The 18,589-nt window shown below is 39.8% G+C and overlaps 1 protein-coding gene across 4 annotated transcripts in view; it reads left to right on the top strand.

The window, feature by feature from the left end:
* PIP4K2A (phosphatidylinositol-5-phosphate 4-kinase type 2 alpha) overlaps positions 1-11,509 on the top strand; it is a 116,750-nt gene extending 105,241 nt beyond the window's left edge. For all 4 annotated transcript variants that reach the window (XR_016281957.1, XR_016281956.1, XR_016281955.1 and 1 more), the window contains one exon: positions 1,178-11,509. The gene's annotated coding sequence lies outside the window, so the exon portion shown is untranslated. The remainder of the gene's footprint in view (positions 1-1,177) is intronic.
* Positions 11,510-18,589: the final 7,080 nt, after the last annotated feature.

Here is an 18,589-nt window from a genome sequence, read left to right as displayed (position 1 = left end):
AAATTTATCCCATGAGTGCCAGGTTCTCCTGCAACATAATGCCAGGGCTGTTCAGACTACAGCTGTGTATAATGTATCTAGCGTTGACTTCTGAGAATTCTGATAAAGCGGCAGCTGATCTTGCTATCTTGTGTGGCCAAAAGCTGTGTCATCCTTGTTATGCTCCACAATTTTTTTAAATAGGGGTTTGTTACCTTTTCTTTCAGATGCTAACATATCTAAGTGAGTTTTCCACCAAAGATAATAAAATTGGGAGGGGAGAATGATATGATTGTAAATAAGAGTTAACTACTACATTCCCCCTTTTGGTTTTAGCTCACAAAAATTCTTGGACATTTTATGATCACTTTTTCTATGGGAAAACAAACGGATGCTGAGGTTTACTCTGGGCCTTCACAACCATCCATCCTTGATAATTTTACCCCACATTGGACTACTCACTATTGGAACGGGGATCTCTTTGAACGTTCTTTGGAGAAGGGTTGTAGCTCAGTGTTAGAGTACATGCTTTATATGTAGAAGGATTCTAACTCTGTCCCTAACAACTCTAGATAGTACTGGAAATGCTATGTCTGTAACTCTTCAAAACTGCTGACAGACAATGTAGACAGTACTGAGCTAAACAGACTAATGGTCTGACTAGGTATTAGACAGCCTTCTATGCTTTTCTTCATCCTTAGCACTCCTGCAGCTGCCTCTTTTTTCCTTCTGCTACCCAGGCTTGCTTCCTAGACAGCTACATACCATTCACACCAATTCATTACTGTTTCCACTAACTTTGTTCTTCTTCCTCTTTGATATAATTGATTTATTATTGTGTTGTACAGTGATCATGTTGGTTCCACACTTTTTAAAATATATATTTCAACTGTTGCAAATCTGGATAACATATTAATTTCCTTAGTAATATTAGTTTTGTTCAACATCTATTCTAAGACAGATCCTAAGTTTTGATGGCCCCTTGAGGGACATGATATCCAAAATTGCATCCTTCAATTTATGATGTGTTACAAAAATGACAGATTTAAGATAGTTCAAGAAAGAACTAAATCATTGGTTTCTAGCAAGAGTGGGCTTGAATAAAATGCACTCTTTCCACATATACTAGCCTTTTCAGACATTGATCAAATGTTTTGGCTTTTCTTTTTCTTAACCCTAATGTTTCTGGAAATTCCAGTCTTTGCAAATGCACCTCACACTTTCATGGAAGAGGCACCACTGGATCTTTGTAGAACTCCGCCTGTCTCCCAGCCAAATATGCCTAGGAATGATGCTTCACCAATTGAATTGCCGTTTTTCCACCTGAATTCCTACTGGTACGATTGGATATATTGTATACTGTACACTGGCAGACTGCCATCATCTGTGATTTTGAAGGCTATAATAAACCTCATAATAAACATCATTAATTTGTATTGTGCTGTTAGGTGTGTCTCTTCACATCAAATGTTAGTCTACACAATACATGTTTGAGCTGATGAGTCTTCTAACAGGTCTTACCTAATGACCTTTTTGGCTTGGATCTTGTGCATAAGTCAGTCTTCCCCCAACCTGGCACTTTTCAAAATGTGTTAGACTGCAGATCCTAGAATCCACCAGCTAGATGTGCTGGCTTGGGGATTCTTAGAATTGCAGTTCAGCACATATGGGAAATGCCAGACTAGGGAAGGCTGAGCTTGATCAATAAAGGTACCTCCCTAAATTTTTAAAAGCTCCAACAACCTGTTACTTTAACTCCTTACCTCTTGGGTAAGAGTTGCACACGCTTTCCTCAAGGAACGGTAAACTTTAAACACAGTCCAGATGCCACAATATATTTATTCCCTTTTTGAAATATTTTCATGTTCACAAAACCTTTGACCTTTTTGTCCCTTCTTCCCCATGTGCCAAACATGAGCTTATCTATGTTATCTTTTCCCACTGAATACCACTGTTCTTGCTTATCTTTCCACCAATTCCTTTAATGTGTGCCACAGGCTTCATTCAAGAACCTATCACAAGGAACAGAATATTCTCATTCTCTTACTAATCACAGAGCCAACTTCTGAAACAGAAATCCATCACTGGCAAAAATCACCCTTTAAACCTGTCCTTCGCTATATATCTTCTCCCCAAAAGCACTATTTTTATGAAGTGTTTTGGGATAACATTGGCAAGGCAGATTTTGGAACTAGTGTCACTATCAGTCAGAGAGGACCTATTCCACTTTAGGAGGGACATGATCAGCCTCAAGTCAGAACATGCTTTCTCCCAAAGTTAAACATTCTTACATTGGGTAGAGTTTGTCCACCCTTCCTTCTACAACCCCTGGAGAAGACATGGCATAAATTAGGTGTCCATAGGGTACTTGAAATCTGCCTCAACAGCATAGCAACATTTAACTGTTCAGAAGCTTTATTCTTCCTACCAAAACACGACAAAAAGTCTCCAAGACCTCCCAGATCCAACTCAAGTTATTTATTTGCTTTAACAGTGCTGAAACACGGCAGCACTGACCACCAATACCTCCCTAGCTAAAATGGACAAGGTAGTCACATCAGCAAGAAACATAGCTTTCATAAGGCACTACAAAGCAGACATGTATGCTTCTGCAGTGTCCAAATTTACCAAGCAGGTCTTACAAAAAGTAGTTCCTAGAACTTAGACTTCATTTCTGGCGCACTGATAGTCTAGCTAGTTTAGGAATATTCTGTTTTGGAGGCTTCCTTCCATCAGACAGGAAATGGAATTTCAATACTTAATATGACAATTCCTTCTGGACTGATACTGAGGAACCTTGCCCCTGCAAAAAAAAAATCCATTGTGCTGACACTCCAGCAATGGAGGGGGCCTCACAGTCCGTATGTCAGAGTGCTATCTTCTTCTCTGAGTGCCGCAAATTATTATTTTTGATTTGAACACTGATGAGTGCCACTGGTGCTAGTACAAAAATGTTGACAATGCAATGCCTAGTTTCTCGGATTGTAGGACACCTTAAACCTTTTAAGGCCTCCTTCTAACCAGCCATGAAGGGAATCTTCACAGTAAGTATTCCATTTCCCACTTGGCCAATTGATGGTGTTTCATCCTGGTTGTCTTTTTAGAGGTCTGCTATTGTTGGAAATGCTTTATCAAAAAGATCCAGAAAATCTGGTTTCTTTAGTAAGGTCTGTTAACTTCCTTTAAAAATCCATCCCTAATGCTACTGTTCACCCTGCTTCTTTGGTTTTCGCTGTGTGGATACCAGGTCTTTCTCAGGAAGAAAAAGAGAATGCTCTTTTCCAGAAACTTTCTTGCATTGTCCTTTTGTCAGCTTCTCACTTCATTGGATTTAATTCATTCCAGGCACTCATTCAGTCCTTTTATATTCATTTCTAATTAATGTGCTGGCCAAATGGCTGTAATAAAGTTATTATTTCTAATTAAACATGTCCTAGTTATTTTTTACTAATGTTTACAAAACCTATCAGTGGGTTTATCACCTTGAATTCATTTAACACCTTGAATTGTCATTCCCGGAATTCTGTATTGGATCACTACAGCCGTGGGTTCTAGTAATTTACAGATCATTATTTCAGTTGGAGAATACGCTATAGGAGGTCTGAATAGCCGTAGGAATGATTAACAACTTTGCATTGCAGTCCTTCTCATTAGAGCTACCTAGATAGTACACTAGGATTCTGTGTGTGTGGTCCTGTTTTTCCTGAAGTTTGCAGATGGTAAGGAATGTGGAACCATGGTGTTAATTCCCAGCATCTGCCTTAATCCCAGTATCATCCTTCTTGTATAGAACTTCCTAGATGAGTCAATTTCCCTTAGTATTGCAAAACAGGAGCATATACAGTTGTTAGGAAATTATAGCGGTATTATTCCAAGTTGGGATGGATTCATCCATTTGGTGCAAGCCTCAACCAGGATTGATGTATGCATTTTGTTACATTTGCACTCTCCCCTTTCCACGAAAAATGCCTAGCCATAAATAAAATGCATTCTTTTAAAAAGTGGAATGTAATGGTTTTTGTTGTTGTTAACAGCTCTTGACTCAATCTCAACCCATGAAGACCCTGTGGATGAGACATCCTGAGTTCCTGTAAACTCATACCCATACCCATCACCTCCTTAATAGAGTCCATCCATCTAGCATGTGGTCTTCCTCTCTTTCTACTTCTCTCCACTTTTCCTATCATTGTTGTGTTTTTTTTTTCAGTGTGTCATGCTTCTCATGATGTGTCCAAAGTACAACAATCTCCTTTTTGTCATCATGGCTTCCAGGGAGATTTCTGGTTTGATGTGCTCTAGGACCCATTTGTTTTGTCTTTTTGGCTACCCACGGAATCCTCAGCGCTCTTCTCCAGCATCACATCTCAAATGAATTGATTTTCTTCCTATCTTCTGTCTTAACTGTCCAGCTCTCATATCCATACATGGTAATAGGGAATACAATACCTTGTATGATTCTAACTTTTGTGCTCTTTGCTTTTCAGGCTCTTTTCTAGTTTTTTCATAGCTGTCCTCCCCATTCTTAATCTTCTTCTGATTTCCTGGCTGCAGTCCCCATTCCTATCAGTGTTTGATCCCAGTAAAAACAGTATACAGTGGGCTCTTGGTATCTGCTGGGATTTGGTTCCAGGACCTCTGTGGATACCAAAATTTGTGGATGCTCAAGTTCCACTTAAATACAGTGGCAGTGAAATGTTATCCCTTATATAAAATGGCAAAAACAAGGTTTGCTTTTGGAATACAGAAGGCCAACTGTAACAATTAAATATGAGCATACTAAAAGTCAAACAAGTGTCTGTCAGTTAGAAACATATTAAGATCAAAACACAGAGCAGCAGGGGAAGACAGATCAGATAATAAGCCAAACCCCATTTAACTAACCAACAAAAAAGTGTTTACTTGTCAGTAGAAGGACATCAGAGTGAGGGTACTAGACAAACCCTCTTTGATACAGAGTTCCAAGTCCATGATGTTGTACCCTACCTCAAGCCTTGGGGGGAGGCGGGTAAGAATTAAATTATCATTACTACTACTACAGTGGACCCTTGGTATCCATTGGGGATTGGTTCCAGAACCCCCTGTGAGTACTAAAATCCATGGTTGCTCAAATCTCACTAAATACAATGGCATAGTGAAATAGTGTCTCTTATATAAAATTGTATTATTTTGGAATATTTTCAAGTCATGGATGGTTGAATCCATGGATAAAAAATTTGTGGATATAGAGGGCCAACTGTACTATTACTACTACTAGTAGTAGTAGTAGTACTAAACTGGCCTTCCAGATTGCTCCAACCCCTAGGTTCTCAAACAATGGGGTGTTCTCCCCAGGAAGTGGCAGTTTCTCAAGAGGGGTGCCGAACTCAGGCACTGATTAGCTCACCCATCAGAGAGGGAAGATGCTTGGAACACTTTTTTCAGCATCAGGCCATGTGGCAGGGAGTGAGAGGGGAGGAGATGGAAGTTGGTGTCAGAGTATGGTGGGGAAGCTGGGATTTGTGTGTGCATGGTGGTGGCTTGGGAGGAGTTAGAGCAAAGATTGTTGCCCGCCATTATTCTCAATGCATGACCTTCAGAAGATGAAGTAGCAGCAATTGTGGCTACCGACCACTTACCTCAGCTGGTTGCTGAGTGGACATTCACAGAGCTGCTGACTTTGGTAAGTGGTTCGCCTCTTTGTTCATCATTGCTTCAAGCATTTCTCCTGACATATGTGCTTCAGGAGACATGGTAGGGGCAACAATCGCCCTGGAAAAGGGAAGGCTTTATATCATGCCAGTGAGGTATGCCCCATTTGCTAGATCTTGTTTTCTCATGATTTTGACAATAATCTTAAATGATGATACATTTATTTTACTTTTCCCTACATGCTCCTTTCTCAACTTTCTGCATGTTTCAGTACATGTCAAATTTGGAGTCTTTCATTCAGTTGCTCGGTATTGTCTCTAATTCCACTTAATGTTTGATTAAGAAGTTAATCTGTTATGTCTTGAATGGGCAAATGATACATCTTGGTCCTGTTTAAAAAGTTATCTGTCCAAAACATTTATTTCCTCTTCACATTGATAAACTAAGACTCTATAAATAATCTCTCGCTCTACTAAGTGTTGCTTGCTTCCTAATTAATTTTCCTAGCCACATTTCTAGGTCCCGTGGTTACCTTAAACTGGTTCTGGCTCTTCTACCTCAGATTAATTTGTATTATTATTGCAGGGTCAAATTTACTACTGCTGTGATTTTACCTACAATTTCCTGCATTTTTTTCCATTTCAAGTAGACCTTGGAAAAGTCAGCCTCATTCCAGCCTCTGCTGGAAATAATTTAGTTATGGGATGAATGCACAGTCTTCATCCCTTCTTCCTGCCAGTTGTAATATGGTATCCCATCTTACGTTTGTGACTGTAATTAAAACCAAGTGCTTAGAATTGAACAGCCTCTAGTTACAGCCTTATCATCAGTTGCCACCTTGACTGCTGTGAAAGATGCTCACCATTAATGCAATCACAACATAGAGCCTATTAAGTCTGCTGGTTCGTCAGCCTCATGAGATTTCAACAGGAATGTTCTTTTTTGTCTTGTGGTGTCTTCAGCATCCTTCTGCTCTTCTCCCCCTGGAACTGGTTGCTCTGGTAATTTCCCTGTATTGAACTAAGACCATGAGACCACTGTCCTCATGTCCAGGATTAGAGCTTTATTGAAATTGTGTATAATATTCACTGGTGGAATCATCAATCAGCGCAATAAGAGAGATGTGTATATCTTGCCATATATCACCATAAAAATAATCAGCCTCTTGTTTATCGGATGTTTCCCATTCTCATTCAGAAGGATCCCAGTTGTTTACCACTATAATCAGCCTTCATTTTGCTTTCAGCAGAGCTAGAAGCTGCTGTATGGTTTTCTTAGATTTTCTATGATTTTCTGTCTTTCCCTTATTTATGTTCTTTAGACACACTTACTCCTACTCATGCTTCAGTTCTGCATCTAGAGTTGGGTTGGATTTTCTGCCCTCTCTCGTTCTACTGTGCACATTTAGAGATGATAGTAGTAGTATCATTATCTTTATCTTGTGAAGCCCACCATAATTTTGAGATCTGTGTTTCTTTTCCCAGTAAACTGTTGGCTTCCTACCATTCTCTACATTGCTAACATTGCCTGCTCACCTAGCAGAGAGCTTTGGCTCATCTCTAGATTCCATTTACTGGGTTTTGGATATATGATTCTGTTTAATGTCTCAGACATTCATTTTAATGAATTTTCCCCTTAAATGTTTTCATGTATTTATTCTTTTATTTCCAGTCTCATATTATTGTAATATCCTTATTACACCAACCAAAAAGGGCACAAAATTCTCTATATGAGCTTTTGAAACACACTTCATTATTGAGTAAAGGGTTTTTTTTTTAAGCCTTTCTGGCTGGCTTGATAAAGGTTTTACCAGCAGAATATGGACCGCAGATTCTGATAGAATAATAGAATCAGAGTTGGAAGAGCTCACAAAGGGCATCCAGTCCAAATCCTTGCCATGCAGGAATACAAATTGAAAATGCTCCCGAAAGATTTAGGTGTTTAAATATCCCCAATGAAAGAGACTCAACCACACCCTGAGGTAGAGTATTCCTACTGTCATAAAATTATTCCTAGTGTTTAGGCAGAATCTATTTTCCTGTAGGTTGAATCCATTGATTCGTGTCCCAGTCTCTGGAGCAGCAGAAAACAAGCATGGTCATTCCTCAATGTCACATCCTAGCAAATATTTAAACATGGCTGTCATGTTGCTTCTTAACCTCTTCCCCAGGCTAAACATACTCAGCACCCTAAACTTTCCCTCATAGGGCCTTTCTCTATATATGTTCCAGCTTGTCAATATCCTCCTTCAATTGTGGTGTCCAAAACTGGACGCAATATTTCAGGTATAGTCTGACCAAAGCTGAATAGAGTTGTACTATAAATTCCCTTGCTTTAGACATTATACTATTGATGCAGTCTAGAATCGCATTGGCTTTTGTCAGCTGCCGCATCACACTTTTGGCTCATGTTCAGCTTATGGTCTTCTCCTAGATACCTTTCACATATACAGTTGTCAAGCCAGGTGTCACCCATCCTATATCTTTGCATTTCATTTTTTTTCTGCCCAAATGTAGTATCTTAAATTTCTCCCTTTTGAAATGCATTTTGTTAGTTTTAGCCCAGCTCCCTTGTCAGTTAAAGTCATTTTGAATTTTGATCCTGTCCTCTGGGACACTGGCTATCATTCCTAATTTGGTATTATTTGCAAATGTGATAAGCATACCCTCTAGTCCATCATCCAAGTCACTTATAAAGATGTTGAATAGCACTGAGTCCAGAAAAGAACCCTGTGGCACACCACTAGTCAATTGTCTCCAGGATGGAACCATTGGCGAGCACATTTTAGGTTCAACCAGTCAACCAATTACAAATCCACTTAATAGTAACATTGTCTATCCCACATTTTACTAGTTTGTTTGCAAGGGTATCATGGGAGACCCTGTCAAAGTCCTTACTGAAATCATGATATGCTACATCCATAGCATTCCCTTCATCTACTAAGCTTGTAACTCTGTCAGAAAAAAAAAAGATCAGATTAGTCTGGCATGAGAAACCCATGTTGACTTTGAATGATCATGGCATTATATAAGTGCTTATAGACTGTCTGCTCTAGAATCCTTCCTAGTATGGATGTCAGCCTGACGGAGCAGTAATTGTTTGGATCCACTTTTCCCCCTTTTTGAAGATGGAGACAACATTTACCCTCCTCCAGTCTGTTGGGATGTCTCCTGTTCTCAGAAATTCTCGAAGATTATTGCCAGTGGTTCTGCGATTATTTCTGCTAGTTTTAATCCCCTTGGGTGTAATTCATCTGGCCCCGGAGACTTGAAATTATTTATTTTTATTATTTTTAACCTCTCTAACAAGCCTGAGCTCATTCTGTGCTTTAGCTTTTCTAACTTTCTCCCTACATACACAGTGGACCCTTGTTATACGCTGGGGTTTGGTTCCAAGATCCCCCGTGGATAACAAAATCTGTGGATGCTCAAGTCCCATTAAATATAATGACATAGCAAAATGGTGCCCCTTAGTAAAAAAAAATGGAAAAGCAAGGTTTTATATTTGAAATATATACATTTTTGAACATTTTCAAACCATGGATGCTTGAATCTGTGTATAAAAAATCTGTGTATAAGAAGGTCCGACTGTACTGGTAATTCATTTGAATTATTCTTTGGTGATTTCCCCCATTTTCTATTTCTTATACATGACCCTTTTAAATCTTGGTTCAGTTGAAGGTTCTTTAATTATCCATCTCGGTTTCTTAAGACACTTGCCATTTTTCCTCCTCCTTGGAACAGTTTGAAATTGTGCCTTCAGTAGTTCACTTTTAAGAAATCCCCATCCATCATGTACTCTCTTATCTTTTAGTATTCCTGACCACAGGATCACCTCCAATATTTCCCTAAGTTTATTTAAATCAGCTTGGTTAAAGTCTAGAATGTATGCCTAGCTACACTTGGCTTCCCATTTCTGTTGTATAACAAACTCCTGGAGAACATGTTCACTGCCACCTAAGGATCCTGCCACTTCCACTCCATTAACCAGATCATCACTGTTGGTTAGGATCAGATCTAAAATATCTGATCCCTTCCAGCTTCTGAACAGTGAAGTCTGCAAGGCAAGTAAGGTATTTCTTGGACATTAGATTCTTGATAGAGATGTTGGCATTTGTTGTTTGTTTTAACACAGCTGCCATTAATCAGCTGGGCCCTTACTGTTCTGCTAGAAGCAGTGTCCATTGAAAACTTAGGCTGCAATGCTTACTTATTTTGGGATTCTATAGTAGGGCTAAACTTGTTTCCATGAAATGTGCAAGCAGTGTTCTGTAGAATGTGCAATGTTTCGATAAAATGTACAGATTCCCCTTCTCCAAATTTGTCCTGATCCAGTTTTTCCTCAGAATAGATATTTTCTGCTTTCATGCTTCACCAAGCAGTTAAATCAGTACCTTGAACTGATGAGAGCTTCAGATGTAGAAATAATAATAAAGAAATTTGAAAGTGTGTTTTATACAAACAAATCTTCGTTTTGTAAGTTCTTGTGAGTTGCAGTTTGTCTGTGGCACAGCACAGCAATTACATTAATTTGCTTTCCACAGCTTCAGTTATTCTATTGTTGCTTCACTGGGTCTGTAGTTGCAAATGGGTAGTTGCATTGGTTTACATGCTTTTATTACTGCTTATAATAACACACGTTATTTTTAAAAAGATTATGATTTGATGTCATAGTTGTTCGATGAATACAGACGTGCTTTTTTTATGGTAGCATACCCTGTTCCCAGTTCTATTCTGAAAAATATATTAGTCTAAACACAGCAATATAGCCAGACATGACAAGTGTATTGCAAGTATCACCATTATTAATGTTCAGATTTATGCTGAATGGGTAAAAAGACATTGGAGTTCACTTGGGAAGGTGTGTCTCCCTAGACTCCTCCTTGGGTAATGCAAGTTTTCAATGCACCTTTTCATTGGCATTTACCCATGTTGGTAATCCAAATATGGGTTTATGTTGCTTATGTTGTTGGTTTCATAACTGCCAGAAAATCATACTCCGCTAATAATCCATATATTGTAGAATGTCATATCTAATATGTTTACTTTCTAATATGTATGTCCATAAAGGGAACAAATGAGAACCCCTCTAAAGGGTTTTGATAAGCCCTGATCACATTGGGGTGATCTACTGTGGCACTCCAAGCATTCTGTGGATGGATCAAACTGGATGATTGGGCCTTGGCTACCCTGCTTTGACAAGAGTGAAGACGTGTGGGTCCATATTTCTACCAACGTATCTGTTAGTCTATGTAACAGGATTATTAAAAGTCAGGATTGAGTTGTAGGTCTGATCTATCAGGCACAACTTTTATATTACAACTATTACTCTACAGATCAGGCATACACCTGGGTTTTTCCTCATGATCCCAGAATATGCCTTGTTCTTTGTGTCTGTCTAGTTTCCTTCCAGGATCCCAACCTATTCCCAATCCTGTTGCCGTGTGACCCTTCTAGTGATGTTAACAGTACTGTAACATATGTGTGTAAGTCTGTGTATTTATGTATTTAAGTTGATAAGTGTGGCTTGATTCATACTGTTTTTGTTTGTTCCCTTATACACGCACACCCATTATCTTTGGCACCACATGAATGTTTTATTTTTTATAATACACAGTGGCTTCTAAGGTATCATGGGACTGAAAAGATACTACCGGGAAACTAAGAGGTACATAATGTTACATTAAAAGGGTAAATATTCCAATGTGGCCAATTAACATATGCTTTTTAATGAAGTAATTACAAAGCCTTTTTTTTTTTGTCTGTAACAATCTTTGACACTCTTTACTGTTAAATTGTTTGAAGAAGGTGAGGAAGTTTCACATTGTATTGCCTAGTTCTAAAAACACACTCCAGACATGAGTAAGGCTTTATAAAATAAAGCACTTTGACTTGCTAGGAAACGCTTTGTCCTTTTTGTCTCTCCTATGTGTTCAGTCAATTTTTCAGGTATATTTTGGGTATTTCGTTGACAAACATGTAGTATGAAGTTCCACTAAACACAACCACCAAAGGGTTCTGGTAAAAACTAAAAAAGAATAACAACACCCTGGAGCAGAAAAACAATGTAATGTCTAAAAGGGTAAAATTACCCCACTGAAAGATTTAAAATGCTAAGGGTGAATAAAATATCCAAAATACTTGGCAATTCTATGCAAAATTGTTTCTAAAACAAAAGGCCAGATGCGTTTCGACCTACGTCTTCCTCAGTGGCCTATAAAAATATATAAAAAGTATAATAGCACCTTAGCAACCAACGTGACTTTGCTGAATTCAAAAGCTACATTTTTTTTCAGATTTTTAAATATAGTTACATAATGAGAGATCTTGGAAATGAGATACACGTCTAAACACAGAATTCATATATGTTGCATAGACACCTTATACACTTAAAACCTTACTGCACTAGAAAAGAAATCTGGAACAAAGCAGGAGAATAGTGGGTTTCGCCTTGCCTTTCAGCATGATGTCATAGAACATCCATTAGCTTCCTGAGGGAGATGGTAGTCAAAGTGTGTCTTTTGTTGTGCCAGAAAAATCCATTCAACAGAAGGCATGCTTTTATGACTGTCTCAGGAATTGAACAGAAGTGCTTCAGTGCTCCATTTTGGCTTTCTTTTCTCATTGAATAAGGCTCATTGTCTGAAGGTAATTTTATACACAGCATTTTAAATAGTTTTGTGCACAAGACAAAAGTTTGTGTTAAAAGACCCATCAGAAAGCAAAGGTGTCACAATCTCACCCACCCATATGGACATTTTTGGATTTTAGAGTATTCTGGATTTTGGATTTCCAGATAAGGGATACTCAGCCTGTATTTATAAATGGCTTCCAATTACTTCATTGGAGCATGCCACACTCATAAAGCATACACTATAAATAGTACATAAATTAGTATACAATATTTGCATCGCCAATTATAGTAAAAAGCAGGAAGGCTTACAAAAATGGGTATATCTTCAACATGCACGTAAAAATAAGTAGTCAGAAGCTATTTAATATCAGTAGCAAAAAAGTGTAATAGAAGTAATTGGTAAAGCTACAGCAATATGTTTCGTCCATTCCAGAGGCAAAAAAAAATCATTAAAAAATACCCTGCAAAAATGTTGGTACAACAGTAGTGAGCAGCCTAGCAAATGTTTTTATGCTAAATAAAAAGTCTAAACATCAAGCAGTGAGAATATTTTGGGAGGAAATCTACAGCTGAAAATAAGCCTGTAAACTAAGGAAATGAGAAGAAGGTTATTCCTAATCAGAAATGGCACGAGTGATTCCTGGCAGGTATCTGTGAGGTAAACTAAAGATGTCATTGGGCAAGGAGAGTGTTTAAAACTAGGAGCTTCAGATAGGGAAAGCTGGTGATTAAGAGATTCTGATTTAATGGGTGCGTGAGTGGGTTCAAATCCCTGCTTGGCCACAGAAATCCACTTGCTGGCCTTTGGCAAGTCACACACTCTCAGCCTCAGAGGAAGGCAAAGGCAACCCCCTTCAGACAAGAAAACCCTGTGATGGGTTTGCCTTAGAGTTGCCATAACTCAGAAATGTCTTGAAGCCACACAACCACCACTACCACAACAGCAAATGAGTGAGGAGGGTGGAATGCCCCATCTGCTTGTAGCACCAACATTGCCATCTGTGCCCTGGGGTGATTTTTCTCTCTGGCTGCACCCCCACTGCAATAATAATCCAGATTGATATCATTTTAATTGTCATGGCTCAATGCTATGGAATTCTGAAAACTGTAGTTTGTAGTGGTACCAGAGCTCTCTTCAAGAGAAGGCTAAATGTTTCACAAAACTACAGTTCCCAGAATTCCCTGGCCAGGACAGTTAAAGTGGTGTCAGCTTGGACTATTTCTGCAGTATGGATGCATCCTCAGGCTAATACTGAAAGTGAGCTTGGCTAAGGAAAAAAAAAATCAACTCAGAACAAACTAAGGTCTGGAGTAAACCAAGTAAAGCTTTTATAGAGTGACCTATTTGGCATGTAAATCCGGCCTCAGCTTTCCTTCTGAGATTTGCTTATTTTTTTAAATTAATAACCCACTTCAACTCAAAAACAGTTTTCAGAGCTGTTAATTTAAAATATACAAATGAAAACAAAATCTCAAAACACAGACTGAGCAGAAACACAACGAAAAATCATAGGAATAAAAAAAAACCCTACTGCAGCCAACCTATTCACATCCATTTCACTCAACAATTTCAGAAGTGTTGCTTGGATGAAAAACTACCTGAAAAGTTCCCTTCTATACAGCTGGATCCTTGAACAGGTCAAGCCTGAGCTCTCCCTGGAAGCCAATATGATGAAACAGGCTGTCATATTTTGGCCACATGATGCAAAGGCATGAATCACTGGAAAAGACAATAATGCTAGGAAAGGTAAAGGGAAGTAGAAAGAGAAGTAGACCACACACCAGATGGATAGACTCAATCAGGCAGTCATGGTTGACTTTTCAGGATCTAAGCAGAGCAGTGGATTACAGGGACTCTTGGAGATATCCACTGGGTTGCCATAAGCTGGCCAACTCAAAGACAATTAAAAAATAACAATAGAACTATTAAAGGTATAGGTGTCTTGTCTCTTATTCTGCCTGGCAACCCTAGCAGCTAAACAACTTCAGTGTTTGGATCAACAACATGTTCCTGCTGACCCTCATTTGTGTGCAATCCCCTTCATATGAATAACTAGCCTTAGTGGAGATGGATCTGTACCGCTGATGGAAAGGGATGCCTTTTATTACCAATGTCAGTCAGTTTAGTTTTTTTAGTGGTTTTCGGGCTATGTAGGGTTGCCATAAGTCAGGACCTCCAAACCGGGACAAATGTAGGACAACATTTTCAAATGTAAGACATGTTTTTTAAATGGAGGACATGCGGAAAAAATTGATACTTTTTAAAAAAATGTTAATATAAATACATGTTTCTTAGGCATGCTCAAAATGGAGGACATTTTGGCATTATTCCTAGACAGATGGCAGAAACGTACTTCCCTTTCTGGCCAAACACCCCCCCTCCATTCCAAAACACACACAACAGCACATTTGGGCATAGAATATGGCTTCATTTAACATGGCTTCTTGCATATTTCAGATGTTTGAAATTCACACTCTCTCCCCTTCAGAAACAGTGAGCGCATGCCTCAGAAGCTGACTGTTATCTATGTCGTCGTCATCATAATCACTATTATTGTTAAAAGAAGGGAAACCTGTTAGCATTAAAAGCACCAAAAATACACAGAAAGCGCTCTTTTTGGGGGGGAAAACTTTGAAAATGGGCACCCACCTCCTCCTCCTCCTCCTCTTCTTCCTCCTCCTCCCTCCTGTTTCCTCCTCCTCCTCCTCACCATGCGACAAGAAAGGGCGCTTTTTGCTTCCCCTGGCCCATAGGCTCACTCCCCCTCCTCCTCAGCTCTGCCTCCTCCTTGAGGTTGGCCAATGGCGTGCTGGGGCTGGAAACAGCCCCGCCCTCGCTCTTCTGCCATTGGCCAGTGAGCCTCAAGCCAGGGGACGAGCGCTCCGTTTACAGTCCCGCACGCGGGCACGCAAGCGAGGCGAGCACGAGCTGGCGCCGGCCGCAGCCGAAGCAAGTGCTGCGGCTGGCGCGGCCGCGTAATGGAGGAGGAGGAGGAGGAAGAGGGCGGGCAGCGCGGCCACATGGCCGCGCAGAAAAAAAACGTAGCAGCTGCGAGTGGCACGCAGAGGCGGAGATGGAGGAGGAAGAGGCGGAGGAGGAGCTGGCAGGCTGGCTGGCTGGCCAGCCAGGCTGCCGGCTGCATGAGCAGCCGCACGCTCACAGCGGCCATATGAATGCGCCCGGCCCAGGGGCCGGCCCCAAAAGCATGAATTCAGGGTAACCGGGACAGTCCCACCTGCAGGCGGGATATGGCATCCCTAGGGCTATGTGGCCATGTTCTAGAAGAGTTTCCTCCTGACGTTTTGCCAGCATCTGTCAGGAAAAAACTCTTCTAGAACATGGGCACATAGCCTGAAAACCCCACAAAAAACTATAGATGCTGGCCATGAAAGCCTTCGACTCCAAGTTAGTCAGTTTAACTGAGGCTGAGCCAGCATATAGAAAACAACATTCCATTAAGCTGAAGTAAGGAAATAAAGTGAGTCTTTTGAACCATGGCTTCAAAAGATGCCTGGAAAGTTGGAGTGCCATCTCCATCCTGTAGGGCTTGTATGTTGTATAATTATGTATTGTCGTACGATCAAATGGTTCCCTGGGTGGCTCACACCAGAAAAAATAATAGCAATAATAATATCAACCAGATCGAATAACAAAACCAGGCATAAAGCAAACCATTAGGAGTAGCTGTTAAAACTAGCAGATAAAAATTCTTTTGCTTTGTTGTTGTTTTAAAGCAGGGATAATAAAAAGGTTAAATATTGGCAACTCTTTGGGAAGCAGGATACTGAACTTGATGAAATGCAGAGTTGGTTTGGTAGCACATTTGTTTCTGTCACACAAATGAGATGCTCCAACAGGCAGATATGACACAAAACAGACCCTGCTCAGGCTGAACAAATTACAGACAGATTGCTGTTCCTGTCAGTTTATGTATTACTAAGAAAGAACATGCCTTCTTATTAGCAGGGAGTCCTTGTGTCTCTCATAAGCCACTGATAATAGGGCTGAATTACTCCCTATAGTTTTTGCAATGTGCATCAACTGTAGATTAGGGTTTCTTTGGGGAAATGGCCATCACTCAATAACAGAACATACCATCTGAGTGTGTGAGATCCTTTGCAAGTTCCTGCTTAGAGTCTAAAATAACAGAGCTAGGAAAGGAAAGACTCTGAAGTCACCGGAAACATCATCTGTATTTAGGCCATCTTTCCTCAACAGCTGCTCTCCAGAAGTATCAGACTACAATTCCCATTAACCCTGACCACTTGCCATGCTATGTGGATTATGGGATTGCACTCTAAACCCTCTGGATGGCACCATATTGGGAGAGCCTGAGTTAGATGGATGGAGTTCCAGGGAATAGGTGCTGAGAGGACTGATTTCCATGATGTTGTGTGGCAATATTCCTGTAAAGCTCTCAGGGGCTGACTGGGTGTGCACAGTGGAAGAAGATCTGCCCTGAGACCTAGTCTTCATTTCTGGCTTTGCATGTCACAAACAGAACCTCAAACAGTAGCTAAGAGGCAACCTGTGAAGTACCAGATAGTAACCATAACACAAGTGTAATGTGGATTCCAGCAATGGCACTACATATCCATGGTGGTGGGATTACGTGCTCATGTTAAGCAAGAGACTATACTGATGGCAGCAGAGTTGCTAGTAAGGTCTCTCCCATGTCAGACAGGCTTTTTGCTGAGGAGCCAGACTAAAATGTGTCAAACGGCTACTGGGCAGTAGTGGTGTGTGTGTGAGAGAGACGCTGGTGGAATATCTCTCAGAAACAATGTCAGGTGTCATCATAGCTAACACTTGTTAGTACTGTGCAGAAGGAGGAACAATATAACCCCTTTGAATGTCTTTTACCATGAAAACTCTGGTGAGAAAATCCAAAATGAAACAAGAGATAGTGCCAAAAGGTGAGACTCTCAGGTAGGATGGCACTCAACCATCTGCTGGGTTACAGCAAAGAACTACAAGTAGCACTGTGGCTAATGCGACTGATCTAAAGCTAAAGGGGCATTCAGCTGTTGAAGTGCTCAAAGATAAAAGGAAAGTCTAAAGTGACACTATACATAGGCATATGGAATATGAGAAGCATAATCAGGGGAAGCTATATGTAGTAAAACAAGATATGGAACATATAAATATTGCAATACTTTGGATGAGCGTGCTGAAATACACAGGAATGAGACATTTTTAAACCTTATTTATTATTTTTATTTAATCCATGTATGGATTAAGGAATGGGACATTTTAAGTCAAATAATTACACTATTTTACCCAGTAAATGAAAATCTAATAAGAAATGGGGAAGAATTAATAGTGAGGAGGGACGCTGCAAAAGCAGTCAAAGGATATAATACAAAGTCTTATCAAATAATAGCAATAAGATTTCAGGGAAAACTTATCAATACAAACATAACTGAAGTTTATGCTCCAACTACAGAGGCAGAAGAAGAAATTGAAAGAGTCTGTGCTGGAGTTCAAGAGGAAACTGATCACACACACCAAAACAGGACTTGTTGTTTCTCACTAATTATAATTAATAGGAATTTAATGTAAAATTAGGAAACAGAGCAGAATGAAAGACTGGAGGAAATCGTTGCTTAGGATCAAGAAATGAAACAGGAGAGCAACTGAGTGAATTTTGTAAGACAGCAGTTTGTTCATCGCAACCACATTCTTCAAGCAACCCAAGGAGCAACTGTATACATGATAGATGAAACTCTTCAAGACGCTAGGGACAGACTAGAAGCAAAAGATGAGAGCAATAGGGTCAGAACCCTGAATGCAATTGTTCAGTGACTTGTGCACAGGGACAAAGAGAACTAATATAATAATATACTAATATATAGTAATCAATGTAGGGAAATAGAAGATGATAACAAAAAAAGGAAGAACAACAGACCTCTTGGACAAGATCTGAGAAATTGTATTTCCAGTTGCTATGTATTGTGAAAACTGGATAATGAAGAAAGCTGCTGGGAAGAGAATAAACTCATTTGAAATATGTCAGAGAAGAGTTCTGCAGATACCGTGGACTGCTAAAAAGACCAAGAAATGTGTCCTACAGCAAATCAAACCTGAGCATTCCTAGAAGCCAAAATGACTAAACAGAGACTGTCATACTTTGGACATACTATGAGAAGACATGACTCACTAGAAAAGACAATAATGCTTGATGGGACAGAAGGCAGTAGGAAAAGAAGAAGACTGTATGACAGATGCATAGACTCAACCATGGACTCCATGGTCCTGAGTCTGCAAGACGTGATGATAGTGTGACTTGGAGGTCTCTCATTCTTAGGCTCACCATAGGTCAAGGTTGACTTGACAGCAGTTAGCAGT

Source organism: Sceloporus occidentalis, unplaced genomic scaffold (assembly GCF_023333645.1).
Source record: "Sceloporus occidentalis isolate IW3139 unplaced genomic scaffold, rSceOcc1.0.p SCAF_7, whole genome shotgun sequence".
Lineage (NCBI taxonomy): Eukaryota > Metazoa > Chordata > Lepidosauria > Squamata > Phrynosomatidae > Sceloporus > Sceloporus occidentalis.
The sequence above is the reverse complement of the archived record's forward strand: the minus strand, read 5'-3'. Positions and strand labels throughout refer to the sequence as shown.